The following is a 15,420-nucleotide window of genomic DNA, read 5'->3' on the forward strand; positions in this document are numbered from 1 at the left end:
AATTTTAAAGGCTTTACTACCTCTTCTAAACAAATTCACAATGGTTTACTACAAGAAATTCGCACATAACTTGACTTTAAGTTACTCATTCTATTCAACAAGTTCTTAAAACACAATCCTATACCGTCTTAATGCTGCAGTTTCAAATAATAGTATTACTCAAAGATGGTAAGGACCCATTGGAAGGTTTACATTTTTGTACTATATTGTTAGAAAATGTGCATAGACAAAGCCTCATTCTACCCTGCCTTGATTATAAATCTGTACTAGGTAGGCATTATTCCTGGCCAGTATACAGAAGACAACATCCGACACTTAGCAAACATAGTTCATTTTATTGACTATCGTAATCTACATCTATTCATCTAGATCATGTCTAGATCTACTCTAGATCAGGCCTGGGCAAAGTTTAAGGGGCCCAGGCTGCATGTTTTTTTTAACCGCTTCTGGACTGGGCTAATTGAATCCTACTCCCTTTTTGGGAGCTGTTCTCCATGCCAGGATGTAGATTTCAATAAGTCCACCGTATACTCCTGCTGCTACCGCCGATCGTGCTGCACTCTCACCGCTGCAGAGCACTGTGAGACGATCAGGAGATGGTTTTATTGGCTCCTGAGCCCATGATCACTGTAAGCCAATCTCACAGGTTTGGGAGACAATAAAAAAGGCTATATATACAGTGACAGAAAAGCAAGTGAGCTTCAGCGATGGGTGAGCGGCACGATCAGCGGTAGGCCCCGTCCATAAGCGGCCAGAGACCGCTGGTACTGAAGTGGTTAAAATCTCTGTCTCTTCCTTCCTGCAGAGTTGCACGTGGTGATAAGAGTGTGTTAACACTCACCTAATCGTCACTTCCAGTGTTATAATATGCTGGCACGCCCTGATGGAATATCATGTGACACCCACGTGACAGACCTGACGCTGGAAGTGGCGATTAGGTGATTGTTAACCTACTCTTATCGCCGTTCGCAACTTTGCAGGGAGGGGGGAGAGAAATCCAGCCCCCGCGGCAGGTCGGACTAACAGCATGTGCAGGTCTACATGAAATTGGTTTCTATATTTAAAACGTTTGAAACCATAGGATTTGGGGGATATTATACATGAGCTATTAGTAAATAGTGTACATCTCCTTAAATCTCCCTAATGGTGCCCACTAATGATACAAAGTTTTGTCCAATCTGACCAAATCTATGTAGAAGGTTAAACTGAGGGAATATACTTTGAATGGATATTTTAGGTAGTCTATTACATGATAATACAATAGTGGGCACCTTAAGACCATAATTTACACATCTGAATAACTGTTTTTGTGTGTCTTTTTTTATTACTAAGGCTACTCAAAAGAGTACATATTGTGGTGTCTCTGCATCAGGTTGGCACCAGGAGAAGCCCCAAATAGTAAAATATTGGTAATTGAAGCTACCAATATTTTACTATATACTACTCTTAAGCTAACCCATAACCCTGTGATGTTAGTGCCTAACCTTAACCCCCTCCCCTACCTAATGCCTAACTTTAACCCCCCTCCCCACCCCATAGGTGCCTAACCCTACCTTCTCTCCACCTAATGCCTAATATTAACTACCAATAGTTGGGTGCCCGATAGCCGAAATTTAACACAGGCATCTATTAGATGCCGGCTGATTGTGGCACCCAAAGGATCTTATTCGACTCGCAAGGGGTGACCTCTTAACCCATTACTGTTTGCTTTATTCTTAACTGTAAATTATATAATGGATAACATCTTTTCAACCTCAGTCTTTATGGCTAAATTGTCCCAGACCTAGACCTACGCAGGTAAAATGTTGATATGAGTGATTTATAAAGCACCAAGATCTTGCTGGCAGGGTACACAGTAAGAAACAAACACGGGGTACATAATAATGCAGAAAATTACATAAACAAAGTATCGACATTGGTATATAGTAAAGAATTGGTAAACATTGTAATTACTGTGACTAATGTAACATGATTGATGAACAAAATGTATCGCAAATTCAAAGACACAAAAGGGTGAGAGACCCCTGCCCTTGCAAGCTTGCAATCTAAATATGAGTCATTACAAAATAATACATATATCAAATTCAAAATAAATTCTTATAAATTGTAGGACAAAATACATGAATTAAATTCCTCTCTATTGTGGTGGAGGAACTGTAATATTTTTGAGTCAAACACATATTTGTGTGTTTTCCACCAATCTAGTCCATTTAGGACTGTTCTTTCATTGGTAGGAAACTCCCAAATAGGACAGCAGTGTCAGGAGTTATGGATCAAACTTTCGGTTCGCAAACTTCGAACGTGAATTTCCGCAAAAGTTTGCAATCAGGCAAATCTGGCGAACCGCCATAGACTTCAATGGACTCCAATGGATTTTAAAACCTATAGGGACTGTTTCTGGCCACAAAGTGATGGAAAAGTTGTCAAAGGGCCTAACACCTGGACCATGGCATGCCTGCAGGGGATGCATGGCAAAAGTCCCACCAAAAATTACGTAGTTGACGCAGAGTCGTGTTTTAATCTCTAAAGGGCAGAAATCACAGTAAATTACTACATTTGTGGAATTAAGTGCTTTAAAACATCCGGCGTGCGTACACGGCGATAAGGTAGTGTAAGTGTTAGGCCCGATTCACACTGACAGACAAAACGCTGCGTTATATGCTCCACAAACAACCTCAAACAGCTTTAGTGATAACGTCAGGTGAGCAAATCATTGTTTTTGCTAGTTGACACCTCCAGGAAATAAATGTTAGTCCTCTCGGCGGCAGTCTTTGTGTAGTGGTGTGTAGTGGCCGCCGTGCTTGTGCGCACATTCGTGAGAGTGCATGCAATCTCGGTTTTCCAGACTCTATGGTCAGGCTGAGGTAGTTCATTAATAGTTAAGTGACATTAATAGTTAAGTGACCAAAAACACTGATTCTGCACTGAAGCCTTATACAGGTGCCAGTAGTGGATACTAGATGCCAGTAGTGGTGATGAAAGATTATTGGGTTAGGTCAATGCACTACTAGGACCAACAGACCTGTCTCCAACAGCTAACTTGTGCACTGGACAGAGAGCAGCAATACAATAGCAATAAAAACAATGTACCAGCCCTAAGAAGGACTTAGTTGTTCAGGACAAGAATCTGCACTGAGGACACAGAACACAAGCCTATCTAACGCTTACCCTGTCAGCAGCACACTGTCCTTGACCTGCCTAGCACAGAAGCCAAACACATACTGCAAAATGGCTTCTGTGCTGGCTTTCTGATAGGTGGATGGGGTGGTCCAGATAGGAGGGATAGCTGATTGGCTGACTCTAGGGTGAGGAGTCAATGTTTGGCTCCATTATAATGTATAGGGGGCAAATCGAACACCCCATTTGTTCGGCTGAGGGGGCAAACTCAAACACCCCTTGTTCGCCCCGAACTATTTGCTGGACAAACAGTTCAGGCCATCTATAACTGTCAGTTCCAAAGGATCCAAAAAGGATCCTGCGATTTGTGTCTTGGCCTGAAATGCCAGTGATTAGTTAACCATTGTTTGATGACCACATTATATATGATTGCTGGGAACTGGAGGAGCAGAAGAGCAGCAGATGAGTTTCTACACTGCCACCATTGAATCTGTCCTCTGTTCCTCCATCCTGGTCTGGTATGATGGCTTCTCCACCAGGGACAGATACAAAATACAGAGGGTGCTCAGATCAACGGAGAAGATCATTGGGAGACCCCACCCCTCATTTGACCTTCACAACTCCAGTTAGTGCTCCAGAGCATTAAGGATTGCCAACAACCCCTCACCCTGGCAACCAATTCTTCAGGTGACTACCATCAGGCTGTAGGTTTCTCCACCAGAACTTCAAGACACATGAACTCCTTTTTTCCCTCTGCTTTCAACCCGTTGAACTCCCTCCATGCCCTCGCACCTCCAGAGCCCACTCCCCCTCACTTTCTTACACTCTTACACTCTTGTTGTCTTGCTGACACTTCTGTTTGTTGTGAATCGTGCTTTGTGGCATTACCTATCTATAGTACTTCTTCACGCTGAGCTATTTAAGTGCCAAACCCAATTCCTGGGACCCAGTCATGTTTGGTGAATAAAAATGATTCTTATTCTGATGATACCGTATTATGATGTGGTTGAATCTTTTTTATACTGTTCTGGAGCATCCAGGTAGGTGTAACGATCGGTGGGCGCAGAGAGTATCTGATTACCGGTGATCTGCAGTATCGCCGGAAATACAGATATATACCAGATTATAAGTGATCTGCAGTCTCACCGATAATCCGATATACAAACTAACCTCTGTTCGCCTGAGTAGAGTGTAGTGTTTTGGTGTAACAGTAACACTAGGAGGCCTAGGCCTCAGTGCAGCAAGGAGAACTGCACGGATTCCTTCCGTAGACCTGAGCTCTCCAAGACGGGAGGAGTCAGACTGACAGTAGGAAGGAAAGTCCGAGAGTGACACTCAGGAAGAAGTGTCACTAACAGGACTGGGAACCGCCTCCAATCGTGAGGTCGGTTCTCGAGGTCAGACAAGCCAGGTCGTACACACACGGACAGATAAAGTACAAATACAGTAGGCAAAGGCGGAGTCAAAGTACAGGCAGGGTTCGGCAGCGGGGTATCAGATATATCGGGGTACAAAATCAGGAGGCAGAAACAAAGTCTAGGAACGAGCCGAGGTTCGGCAACAGAGTATCAGAAATATCGAGGTACAAGGTCAGAGTTCAGGAGGATAGTCGAGGCAGGCAAAAGTCATAACATATAATCACAATCAAACTAGTACTTTAGCTATCAAATATCTAGCTAAGTGTAGGATTACAGCTCCAGCTGGTCCCGGCACACTTCAGGATCTGACTACGGATCTGGGTGCTCCCACGTATGTGATCGCACGCCAGACAAAGAGCAAGTGAACAACCAGCAGTATATATACTCTAGGACCTTTCCAGGACCTCCCTAATTGCTGGTCCAATGAGAGCAGTGGAATTTGTCAGCTGACCCAGCTGGTCAGCCGACACCCTTCTAACTGCTATTTAAACTCTGCCTCTCTGCTCGCGCGCGTGTAAGTCTGAATCTTGGTGGACTATCAGTCCCAGCCACACCAGTACTGTCATGCAATGTATCTAGTGCGGGGGCCGCCTCTGATGCGGATTCCGCCGTTCCCAATGCGGATTCCGCCGCACTGCCTATGCGGCATGCAGCGTTTTTTCCGCGTTGTGACGCCATGCTGGACGCGGAAACAGCCGCTTCACCTTGAGAGACGGCGGCATTTCCGCGTTTCCTTACAGTACCCCCCCCCCCCCCCCCCCCGAGGAGTGGACTCCGGACAACTCCTACCAGGTTTCTCGGGATGTAAGGCATGAAACTCCCTCCTTAACTCGTCTGCATGCATGCGTTAACCCGGTACCCACTGTCTCTCCTCAATGCCGTACCCTTTCCAATGTAGGAGGTACTGTACCGAATTCTGTACCATGCGTGAATCCAATATCTTTTCTACCTCGTACTCAGGTTGGTCGTCCACCACCACAGGAGGAGGAGGAGTGGGACCCACATGGACTGCTGGTTTAAGCAGGGATACGTGGAAGGACTTTACCCCACGCATGCTGGCGGGAAGATCAACGGAATACGTAACGTTGTTGATCTTCTTGGCCACTGAAAATGGACCCACAAACCTGGGGCCCAGTTTATCTGAGGGCTGTCTCAGGGTTAAGTGACGTGTGGACACCCAGACCAAGTCTCCTGGCTGGAACTTCCACTCCAATGAGCGTCTTTTGTCAGCCTGACCCTTTTGACTCTGGAATGCCCTTTCCAGATTACTCTTCACCTTCCCCCAGATGACTTTAAATGCCCTGTGCCAGGCTTCCAGGGTTGGAAACGGAGAGGAGGCAACTGGCAAGGGGGAAAACTTGGGCGATCTCCCCGTTACCACCTGAAAAGGCGAAAATCCGGAGGAGGAATTTCTCAAGTTATTTTGAGCAAATTCTGCGAAGGGCAAAAATCTGACCCAGTCGTCTTGTGCCTCCGCAACATAACATCTCAAAAATTGTTCTAGAGACTGATTTATCCTTTCAGTCTGGCCATTAGTCTGTGGGTGGTAGCCGGACGAGAAAGACAGCTTCATGCCCATTTGGTGGCAAAATGCCCTCCAGAATCTAGAAATGAATTGGACTCCCCTATCCGACACTATGTTTTCCGGAATGCCATGCAGCCGGAAAATGTGGATGATGAACAGGTCGGCCAATTCCTGAGCCGAGGGGAGTCCTTTCAAGGGCACGAAATGGGCCATCTTGCTGAAGCGGTCGACTACCACCCAAATGACCGACATGCCTTCAGACCTGGGGAGCTCACCCACGAAATCCATGGACAAGTGGGTCCATGGCTCACTCGGGGCGGGCAAAGGCTGTAAGGTACCGACAGGTGCCAGCCGGGAGGGTTTACTCTTAGCACATACTGCGCATTCCCTAACAAATTCCCTGCAATCAACAGACAGGGAAAGCCACCAGGCACACCTGGCTACAAGATCCTGTGTTCTGGCAACTCCAGGATGTCCAGCATTTTTATGTGCGTGGAACATTTCAAGGATCTGAAGACGAAAGGGCAAGGGAATAAACATGACCCCTTCAGGCTTCCCTTCTGGGATGTCCTGCTGGAAGGGGCTCAACGTCTCCTTCCAGTCTTCCCAAGTATCAATTGCAGCCAGCACCAATTTTCGCGGAACAATCGTCTCAGGGACGGAGGCCTGTGCTGTTTCTGGCTCAAAGCACCTGGATAGCGCATCTGCCTTAGTATTCTTACTGCCCGGGGTGTACGTAATCACGAATGTGAACCTTGAAAAAAACAGGGACCATCGAGCCTGACGAGGGCTTAACCTCTTAGCCCCCTCGATGTATTCCAGATTCTTGTGGTCGGTAAAAACCGTGATAGTATGCTCCGCTCCTTCTAACCAATGACGCCATTCTTCAAAGGCTAGTTTAATGGCTAAGAGTTCCCTGTTGCCTATATCGTAGTTTCTCCCTGCTGGAGAGAATCTCCGAGAAAAATAGGCACATGGGTGCAATCTACCCTGTAAGCCTGAACGTTGAGACAGCACAGCCCCCACCCCGACTTCTGAGGCGTCTACCTCAACAATAAAAGGGAAGGAAGTGTCTACGTGTCTTAGTATGGGTGCTGTGCAGAACAGCTCCTTCAAGGTCGAAAATGCCTGTAGGGCCTCAGGCGACCAGTGAGTAGTATCCGCCCCTTTCCTAGTGAGACTGGTGAGAGGTGCAATAACGGTGGAGTACCCCTTTATGAACCTCCTATAATAGTTTGCAAAACCCAGAAAACGTTGCAACGACTTTAACCCCACCGGCTGAGGCCACTCCAGAACAGCGGATACCTTGGCAGGGTCCATAGACAGGCCCGAGGTGGAGATTATGTACCCCAGAAAGGCGACAGATGTAACTTCAAAAATACATTTTTCCAACTTGGCGTACAGCAGATTTTGTCTCAACTTGTTTAGCACAAATCTGACATGGACCCTGTGCTCGGAGAGGTTGTTGGAGTAAATTAGTATATCGTCAAGGTATACAAGCACAAACCTACCCAACACCTCCCTGAATACCTCGTTAATCAATTCCTGGAAGACGGCTGGCGCATTGCACAACCCGAAGGGCATCACTAAGTACTCGTAATGCCCATCGGGTGTGTTGAAGGCCGTCTTCCATTCATCGCCCTCTCTAATGCGGATCAGGTTGTATGCACCCCTCAGATCCAATTTTGAAAAGATCTTAGCGTCTGTGACCTGCGTGAATAAATCGTCTATTAATGGCAACGGATAACGATTCTTCACCGTGATTTTATTTAGGCCCCGATAATCGATGCAAGGTCGAAGGCCTCCGTCTTTTTTCTTAACAAAAAAGAAACCGGCCCCTGCAGGCGAGCGGGAGGGGCGAATGAACCCCTTGGCCAGATTGTCACGGATGTACTCCTGCATAGCCACCTTCTCTGGTCCAGACAAATTATACAGGTGACCCCTAGGGGGCATACAACCGGCACAGAGATCGATGGGGCAATCGAAAGGGCGATGAGGAGGTAACCTATCAGCAGCCCTGGGACAGAATACATCCGAGAACTCGGAGTATTGCTCGGGAACACCCTCCACATGTACCTTGGTCTGACCTAATACCACTTTTCCTAGGCACTGTTGGGAACAGAAGTCTGACCAACTGGTTAATTGTCCTGTCGCCCAATTGATCTGTGGCGAATGAAGCTGCAGCCAAGGCATACCTAGGACAATGGTGGAGGTGGTCATATGTAACACAAAAAAACGTAAACTCTCCCTATGCAGTACCCCAGTAACGACTTCCACCTCTGGTGTCTGGGAGAGCGGACGGTCCCTTTGTAACGGGGAGTCGTCCACGGCAGTAACCTGGATAGGAGGTTTTACTGGGGTGAGAGGAATGTCCAACTTCTCTGCAAATTCGGAACTCATGAAGTTAGCCGCGGAGCCTGAATCAATAAAGGCCTCTGTGGCTTCAGATTTGTCCCCCCATGTAATCGTACAGGGGAGGAGCAATCGTCTTTCTTTCAGGGGTGCGAGCTGGGCGCCTAGGGTGTCACCCCTTATCACTCCTAGGCGGTAGCGTTTCCCGGCTTATCCTTATTAGGCTTAATGAGACAGTCTCGTACCCTATGCCCCCCTTCACCACAGTATAAACATAGTTGTTCCGACAATCTCCGTCTTCTCTCCACTTGGGTCAACTTAGACCGACCGATCTGCATCGGCTCAGGTGGAGGCAAGACCGGAGATGATGAGACAGAAGGAGACGGAGTTACTAGGGGTGCAGCGGGAGGCACTGTGTAAGAGGTCGGCCTAAGCCGATGACTGCCCCTAGTCTGTCTCTGATGGCGTAGCCTACGGTCGATTCGAATGGCCGATGAGATGGCCTCGTCGACTGTTTTGGGTTCGGGTTGGCTTAACATTAGGTCGGAGACCTCATCCGACAACCCAGACAGGAAGTAATCTAACAGGGCATAAGTGCCAAACCTGGCCGTAACTGACCACCTACGAAATTCGGCCGCGTAATCCTCGACTGGACCCCTGCCTTGCCGTAAAAGTTTGAGCTTCCGCTCAGAGGATGCAGCAAGGTCAGGGTCGTCGTAGATTATGGCCATGGCCTTAAAAAATTCCTCTACCGAGGTCAGAGCAGTATCGGTATAAGGCAGGTTGTATGCCCATGACTGGGAGTCACCAGACAGCAAAGTTTTAATAAAGGTGACCCGTTGGGTCTCAGTCCCCGAGGATCGGGGTCTCAACTCGAAATACGATAACACTCTACTCCTGAAATTCCGGAAGTCAGACTTGTGGCCGGAAAATTTATCAGGTACAGGCATACGTATGTCAGTACTAGGAGAGGATCGCACTGAATCAACTGACGTCTGGAGGGTTTGCACAGAGCCTGACAGGACATCAATCATAGTCTTGTGGCTACCCAGCACTTGGTTGATGTTTTCCACCGAAGTGGCAAGTGCGCCCAGATGGTCAGTATGTGCGTCCATTTGCATTTTTTGGGTCTGGCGTTCTGTAACGATCGGTGGGCGCAGAGAGTATCTGATTACCGGTGATCTGCAGTATCGCCGGAAATACAGATATATACCAGATTATAAGTGATCTGCAGTCTCACCGATAATCCGATATACAAACTAACCTCTGTTCGCCTGAGTAGAGTGTAGTGTTTTGGTGTAACAGTAACACTAGGAGGCCTAGGCCTCAGTGCAGCAAGGAGAACTGCACGGATTCCTTCCGTAGACCTGAGCTCTCCAAGACGGGAGGAGTCAGACTGACAGTAGGAAGGAAAGTCAGAGAGTGACACTCAGGAAGAAGTGTCACTAACAGGACTGGGAACCGCCTCCAATCGTGAGGTCGGTTCTCGAGGTCAGACAAGCCAGGTCGTACACACACGGACAGATAAAGTACAAATACAGTAGGCAAAGGCGGAGTCAAAGTACAGGCAGGGTTCGGCAGCGGGGTATCAGATATATCGGGGTACAAAATCAGGAGGCAGAAACAAAGTCTAGGAACGAGCCGAGGTTCGGCAACAGAGTATCAGAAATATCGAGTTCAGGAGGATAGTCGAGGCAGGCAAAAGTCATAACATATAATCACAATCAAACTAGTACTTTAGCTATCAAATATCTAGCTAAGTGTAGGATTACAGCTCCAGCTGGTCCCGGCACACTTCAGGATCTGACTACGGATCTGGGTGCTCCCACGTATGTGATCGCACGCCAGACAAAGAGCAAGTGAACAACCAGCAGTATATATACTCTAGGACCTTTCCAGGACCTCCCTAATTGCTGGTCCAATGAGAGCAGTGGAATTTGTCAGCTGACCCAGCTGGTCAGCCGACACCCTTCTAACTGCTATTTAAACTCTGCCTCTCTGCTCGCGCGCGTGTAAGTCTGAATCTTGGTGGACTATCAGTCCCAGCCACACCAGTACTGTCATGCAATGTATCTAGTGCGGGGGCCGCCTCTGATGCGGATTCCGCCGTTCCCAATGCGGATTCCGCCGCACTGCCTATGCGGCATGCAGCGTTTTTTCCGCGTTGTGACGCCATGCTGGACGCGGAAACAGCCGCCTCACCTTGAGAGACGGCGGCATTTCCGCGTTTCCTTACAGTAGGATTATTTTATGTACTTTTGCCCTCCTATCTTCCTTTCTTACTCTATCTCTTTCCCTGTCCTCTGATTTATCATCCTTGTTTAGTTTGTCTGCTGCTGGCACAGATGGCTATATCCATCTGAGTGCTATTTGCATTTCTGGCAAGCACTGCCACCATGATTTTGTTGTGTGCAGTGCTATCATTTGTTTCCAGTTACTTGAGTAAAAGGAAACTAATAAAAATTGTAAATGGAAAAACAAGTTTGAATATGTATTTTGGTACATGGATCTATTCCAATTTATGAGCTGGTTTGTAATTTTATGAAGGAAAGCATGTTATTTTAGCAGAACTTTTATTTTCCAAATGGATAGATTTATAATAATGTTAAGACAGACACGTGACGGCCAAAGCATTACCAGTGGGCACAGATCACGTTTGTGAGAACTGTGTAGAGTGATTTGTTGGCTTAGGAAGATATCCAAAATCTTTAGAAACTCATTGGCAGGTACTTGCAGACCTATTCGTTTTGTAGAAAGAAGAGGTTGAATGTACAATGCTAACAAGTAGTGTAGAGAAGCTCATCTGCCTGCATTGCCAGTAAAGTTCAAGGTTCTTTTTGCAACTTTTCAGCTGGTAGCTCCTTCTGTTTGAGTCCATAAATATACCATATTTTTTGGCATATAAGACGCTCTGGAATATAGGACGCACCTAGGTTTAGAGGGCAAAACCCAGAGAAAGAAATATATACTAAACTTGGAGTGTACATGGTCCAGGAGCATCTTGTAGATGTTGTCCCCCAATTATTGTATCCTCCTGTGTCCTCCATGTGTCCTCCTGTGTTCCCTTCTGTCTCCCTGTGTCCACTTTTGCTCCCCTGTGTGTTCCCTTCTGTCCCCCTGTGTCCTCCTTTGCTCCCCTTCTCTCCTCCTGTGACCTCCTCCACTCCCCTTCTGTCCCCCTGTGACCTCCTTTGCTCCACTTCTGTCCCCCTGTGACCTCCTCCGCTCTTCTTCTGTCTTTCTTTGCTCCCCTTCTGCCCCTTTGTGCAGGAGTGTTTCTAGTCTTTTTGTCACTCCAGGTAAGAAGTACTGTGCCACCTTCCCCCCTGAAAAAAAACACACCACCCACTAAAGAATATAAACCATGGGCTGTATAGCTTGGATGCATAATGCAGGGAGTCACTGAGATTCAAATAACACGCCAATCCAGTTGCATTTAGTTGCACTCCCCCTTCCTGCACTACCCCAGCTTAGTGTGTAAATGCAGAGATTAGTGCAACAGAAGCTGTGCTCTCACCTCTCTGCTGGCTTCCGCCTGTCCGCTCACCGCTCGTCCTAGTGCATTTTACCTCCTTTTCTTGTCACTAATACAGCTTTCTTTTGGTGCTATTTGATTGCTGCTGCGAGCTTTAGTTTTTATTATATTCATCAAAAAAGACATGAATTTTGTCAAAAAAATGATTTTTTTTACTTTCTGTGCTGACATTTTTCAAATAAAGTAAAATTTCTGTATACATTTTTGTCCAAATTTATTGTGCTACATTTCTTTGATAAAAAAAAACCAATTCAGTGTATATTTATTGGTTTGGGTAAAAGTTATAGCGTTTACAAACTATGGTGCCAAAAGTGAATTTTCCCATTTTGAAGCATCTGACTTTTCTGAGCACCTGTCAGGTTTCATGAGGTGCTAAAATTCCAGAATAGTATAAATACCACCCAAATGACCCCATTTTGGAAAGAAGACATCCCAAAGTATTCACTGAAAGGCATGGTGAGTTCATAGAAGATTTTTTTTTTTTTACAAGTTAGCGGAAAATTACACTTTGTGACAAAAAAAAAAGTTTCCATTTCTGCTAACTTGTGACAAAAAAAAATGAAATCTGCCACGGACTCACCATGCCCCTCTCTGAATACCTTGAAGTGTCGTCTACTTTCCAAATTGGGTCATTTGTGGGGTGTGTTTACTGTCCTGGCATTTTGGGGGGTGCAAAATTGTAAGCACCCCTGTAAAGTCTAAAGATGCTCATTGGACTTTGGTCCCCTTAACGCAGTTAGGCTGAAAAAAAGTGCCACACATGTGGTATTGCCGTACTCAGGAGAAGTAGTATAATGTGTTTTGGGGTGTATTTTTACACATACCCATGCTAGGTGGGAGAAATATCTCTGTAAATGACAATGTTTTGATTTTTTTTACACACAATTGTCCATTTACAGAGAGATTTCTCCCACCCAGCATGGGTATGTGTAAAAATACACCCCAAAACACATTAAACTACTTCTCCCGAGTACAGCGATACCACATGTGTGGCACTTTTTTGCACCCTAACTGCACTAAGGGGCCCAAAGTCCAATGAGTACCTGTAGGAGGTCATTTTGAGACATTTGGTTTCAAGACTACTCCTCACGGTTTAGCGCCCCTAAAATGCCAGGACAGTATAGGAACCCCACAAAAGACCCCATTTTAGAAAGAAGACACCCCAAGGTATTCCGTTAGGAGTATGGTGAGTTCATAGAAGATTTTATTTTTTGTCACAAGTAAGCGGAAAATGACACTTTGTGAAAAAATACAATAAAAATCAATTTCTGCTAACTTGTGACAAAAAAATAAAATCTTCTATGAACTCACCATACTCCTAACGGAATACCTTGGGTGTTTTCTTTCTAAAATGGGGTCACTTGTTGGGTTCCTATACTGCCCTGGCATTTAGGGGCCCTAAACCATGAGTAGTAGTCTTGAAACCAAATGTCTCAAAATGACCTGTGAAATGCTAAAGGTACTCATTGGACTTTGGGCCCCTTAGCGCAGTTAGGATGCAAAAAAGTGCCACACATGTGGTACCACCGTACTCAGGAGAAGTAGTATAATGTGTTTTGTGGTGTATTTTTACATATACCCATGCTGGGTGGGAGAAATTTCTCTGTAAATGGACAATTTTTTTTATTTTTTTTCACACAATTGTCCATTTACAGAGAGATTTCTCCCACCCAGCATGGGTATGTGTAGAAATACACCCCAAAACACATTATACTACTTCTCCTGAGTACGGCGATACCACATGTGTGACACTTTTTTGCAGCCTAGGTGCGCTAATGGTAGTGTTGGGCGAACAGTGTTCGCCACTGTTCGGGTTCTGCAGAACATCACCCTGTTCGGGTGATGTTCGAGTTCGTCCGAACACCTGATGGTGTTCGGCCAAACCGTTCGGCCACATGGCCGAACTAAGAGCGCATGGCCGAACGTTCCCCGAATGTTCGGCTAGCGCTGTGATTGGCCGAACGGGTCACGTGGTTCGGACCCGAACTCGCTCTGATTGGCCGAACTGTCACGTGGTTCGGGTAAATAAATACCTGAACCACGTCATATCTCCGCCATTTGTCTGTGGGTTTAGCTTTGGGTAGGCAGGCAGGGTAGTTCGCGCTCCAGCCACGCTAGCCAGGGTCCCCCCAGTCATTGTGTCGCTGCTGGGAATAGTAGTACACCGCTCGCTCAGCCACACTATATAGCATTCTGTTTACTGCCACTCTGTGTACCTCGCTCAGCCACACTATATAGCATTCTGTTTACTGTTCTGTGTCTGCTGGGAATAGTAGTACACCGCTCGCTCAGCCACACTATATAGCATTCTGTTTACTGCCACTCTGTGTACCTCGCTCAGCCACACTATATAGCATTCTGTTTACTGCCACTCTGTGTCTGCTGGGAATAGTAGTACACCGCTCGCTCAGCCACACTATATAGCATTCTGTTTACTGCCACTCTGTGTACCTCGCTCAGCCACACTATATAGCATTCTGTTTACTGCCACTCTGTGTCTGCTGGGAACAGTAGTACACCGCTCACCCGCCACTGTATAGCATTGTGCTCTGTGTCGCTGCTGGGAATAGTGGTACACTGCTCACCCGCCACTGTATAGCATTGTGCTCTGTGTCGCTGCTGGGAATAGTGGTACACCGCTCATCCACACTATATAGCATTCTGTTTACTGTTCTTTGTCTGCTGGGAATAGCAGTACACCGCTCGCTCAGCCACACTATATAGCATTCTGTTTACTGCCACTCTGTGTACCTCGCTCAGCCACAATATATAGCATTCTGTTTACTGCCACTCTGTGTCTGCTGGGAACAGTAGTACACCGCTCACCCGCCACTGTATAGCATTGTGCTCTGTGTCGCTGCTGGGAATAGTGGTACACCGCTCACCCGCCACTGTATAGCATTGTGCTCTGTGTCGCTGCTGGGAATAGTGGTACACCGCTCAGCCACACTATATAGCATTCTGTTTACTGTTCTGTGTCTGCTGGGAATAGTAGTACACCGCTCGCTCAGCCACACTATATAGCATTCTGTTTACTGCCACTCTGTGTACCTCGCTCAGCCACAATATATAGCATTCTGTTTACTGCCACTCTGTGTCTGCTGGGAACAGTAGTACACCGCTCACCCGCCACTGTATAGCATTGTGCTCTGTGTCGCTGCTGGGAATAGTGGTACACCGCTCACCCGCCACTGTATAGCATTGTGCTCTGTGTCGCTGCTGGGAATAGTGGTACACCGCTCAGCCACACTATATAGCATTCTGTTTACTGCCACTCTGTGTCTTCTGGGAATAGTAGTACACCGCTCGCTCAGCCACACTATATAGCATTCTGTTTACTGTTCTGTGTCTGCTGGGAATAGTAGTACACCGCTCGCTCAGCCACACTATATAGCATTCTGTTTACTGCCACTCTGTGTACCTCGCTCAGCCACAATATATAGCATTCTGTTTACTGCCACTCTGTGTCTGCT

General features: G+C 46.6%; 1 protein-coding gene across 1 annotated transcript in view; it reads left to right on the forward strand.

The window, feature by feature from the left end:
• LOC137529089 (melatonin receptor type 1C) overlaps positions 1–15,420 on the forward strand; it is a 203,646-nt gene that overhangs the window by 11,996 nt on the left and 176,230 nt on the right. The gene's annotated exons all lie outside the window — the stretch shown is intronic.

This window comes from Hyperolius riggenbachi, chromosome 8 (assembly GCF_040937935.1).
Source record: "Hyperolius riggenbachi isolate aHypRig1 chromosome 8, aHypRig1.pri, whole genome shotgun sequence".
Lineage (NCBI taxonomy): Eukaryota > Metazoa > Chordata > Amphibia > Anura > Hyperoliidae > Hyperolius > Hyperolius riggenbachi.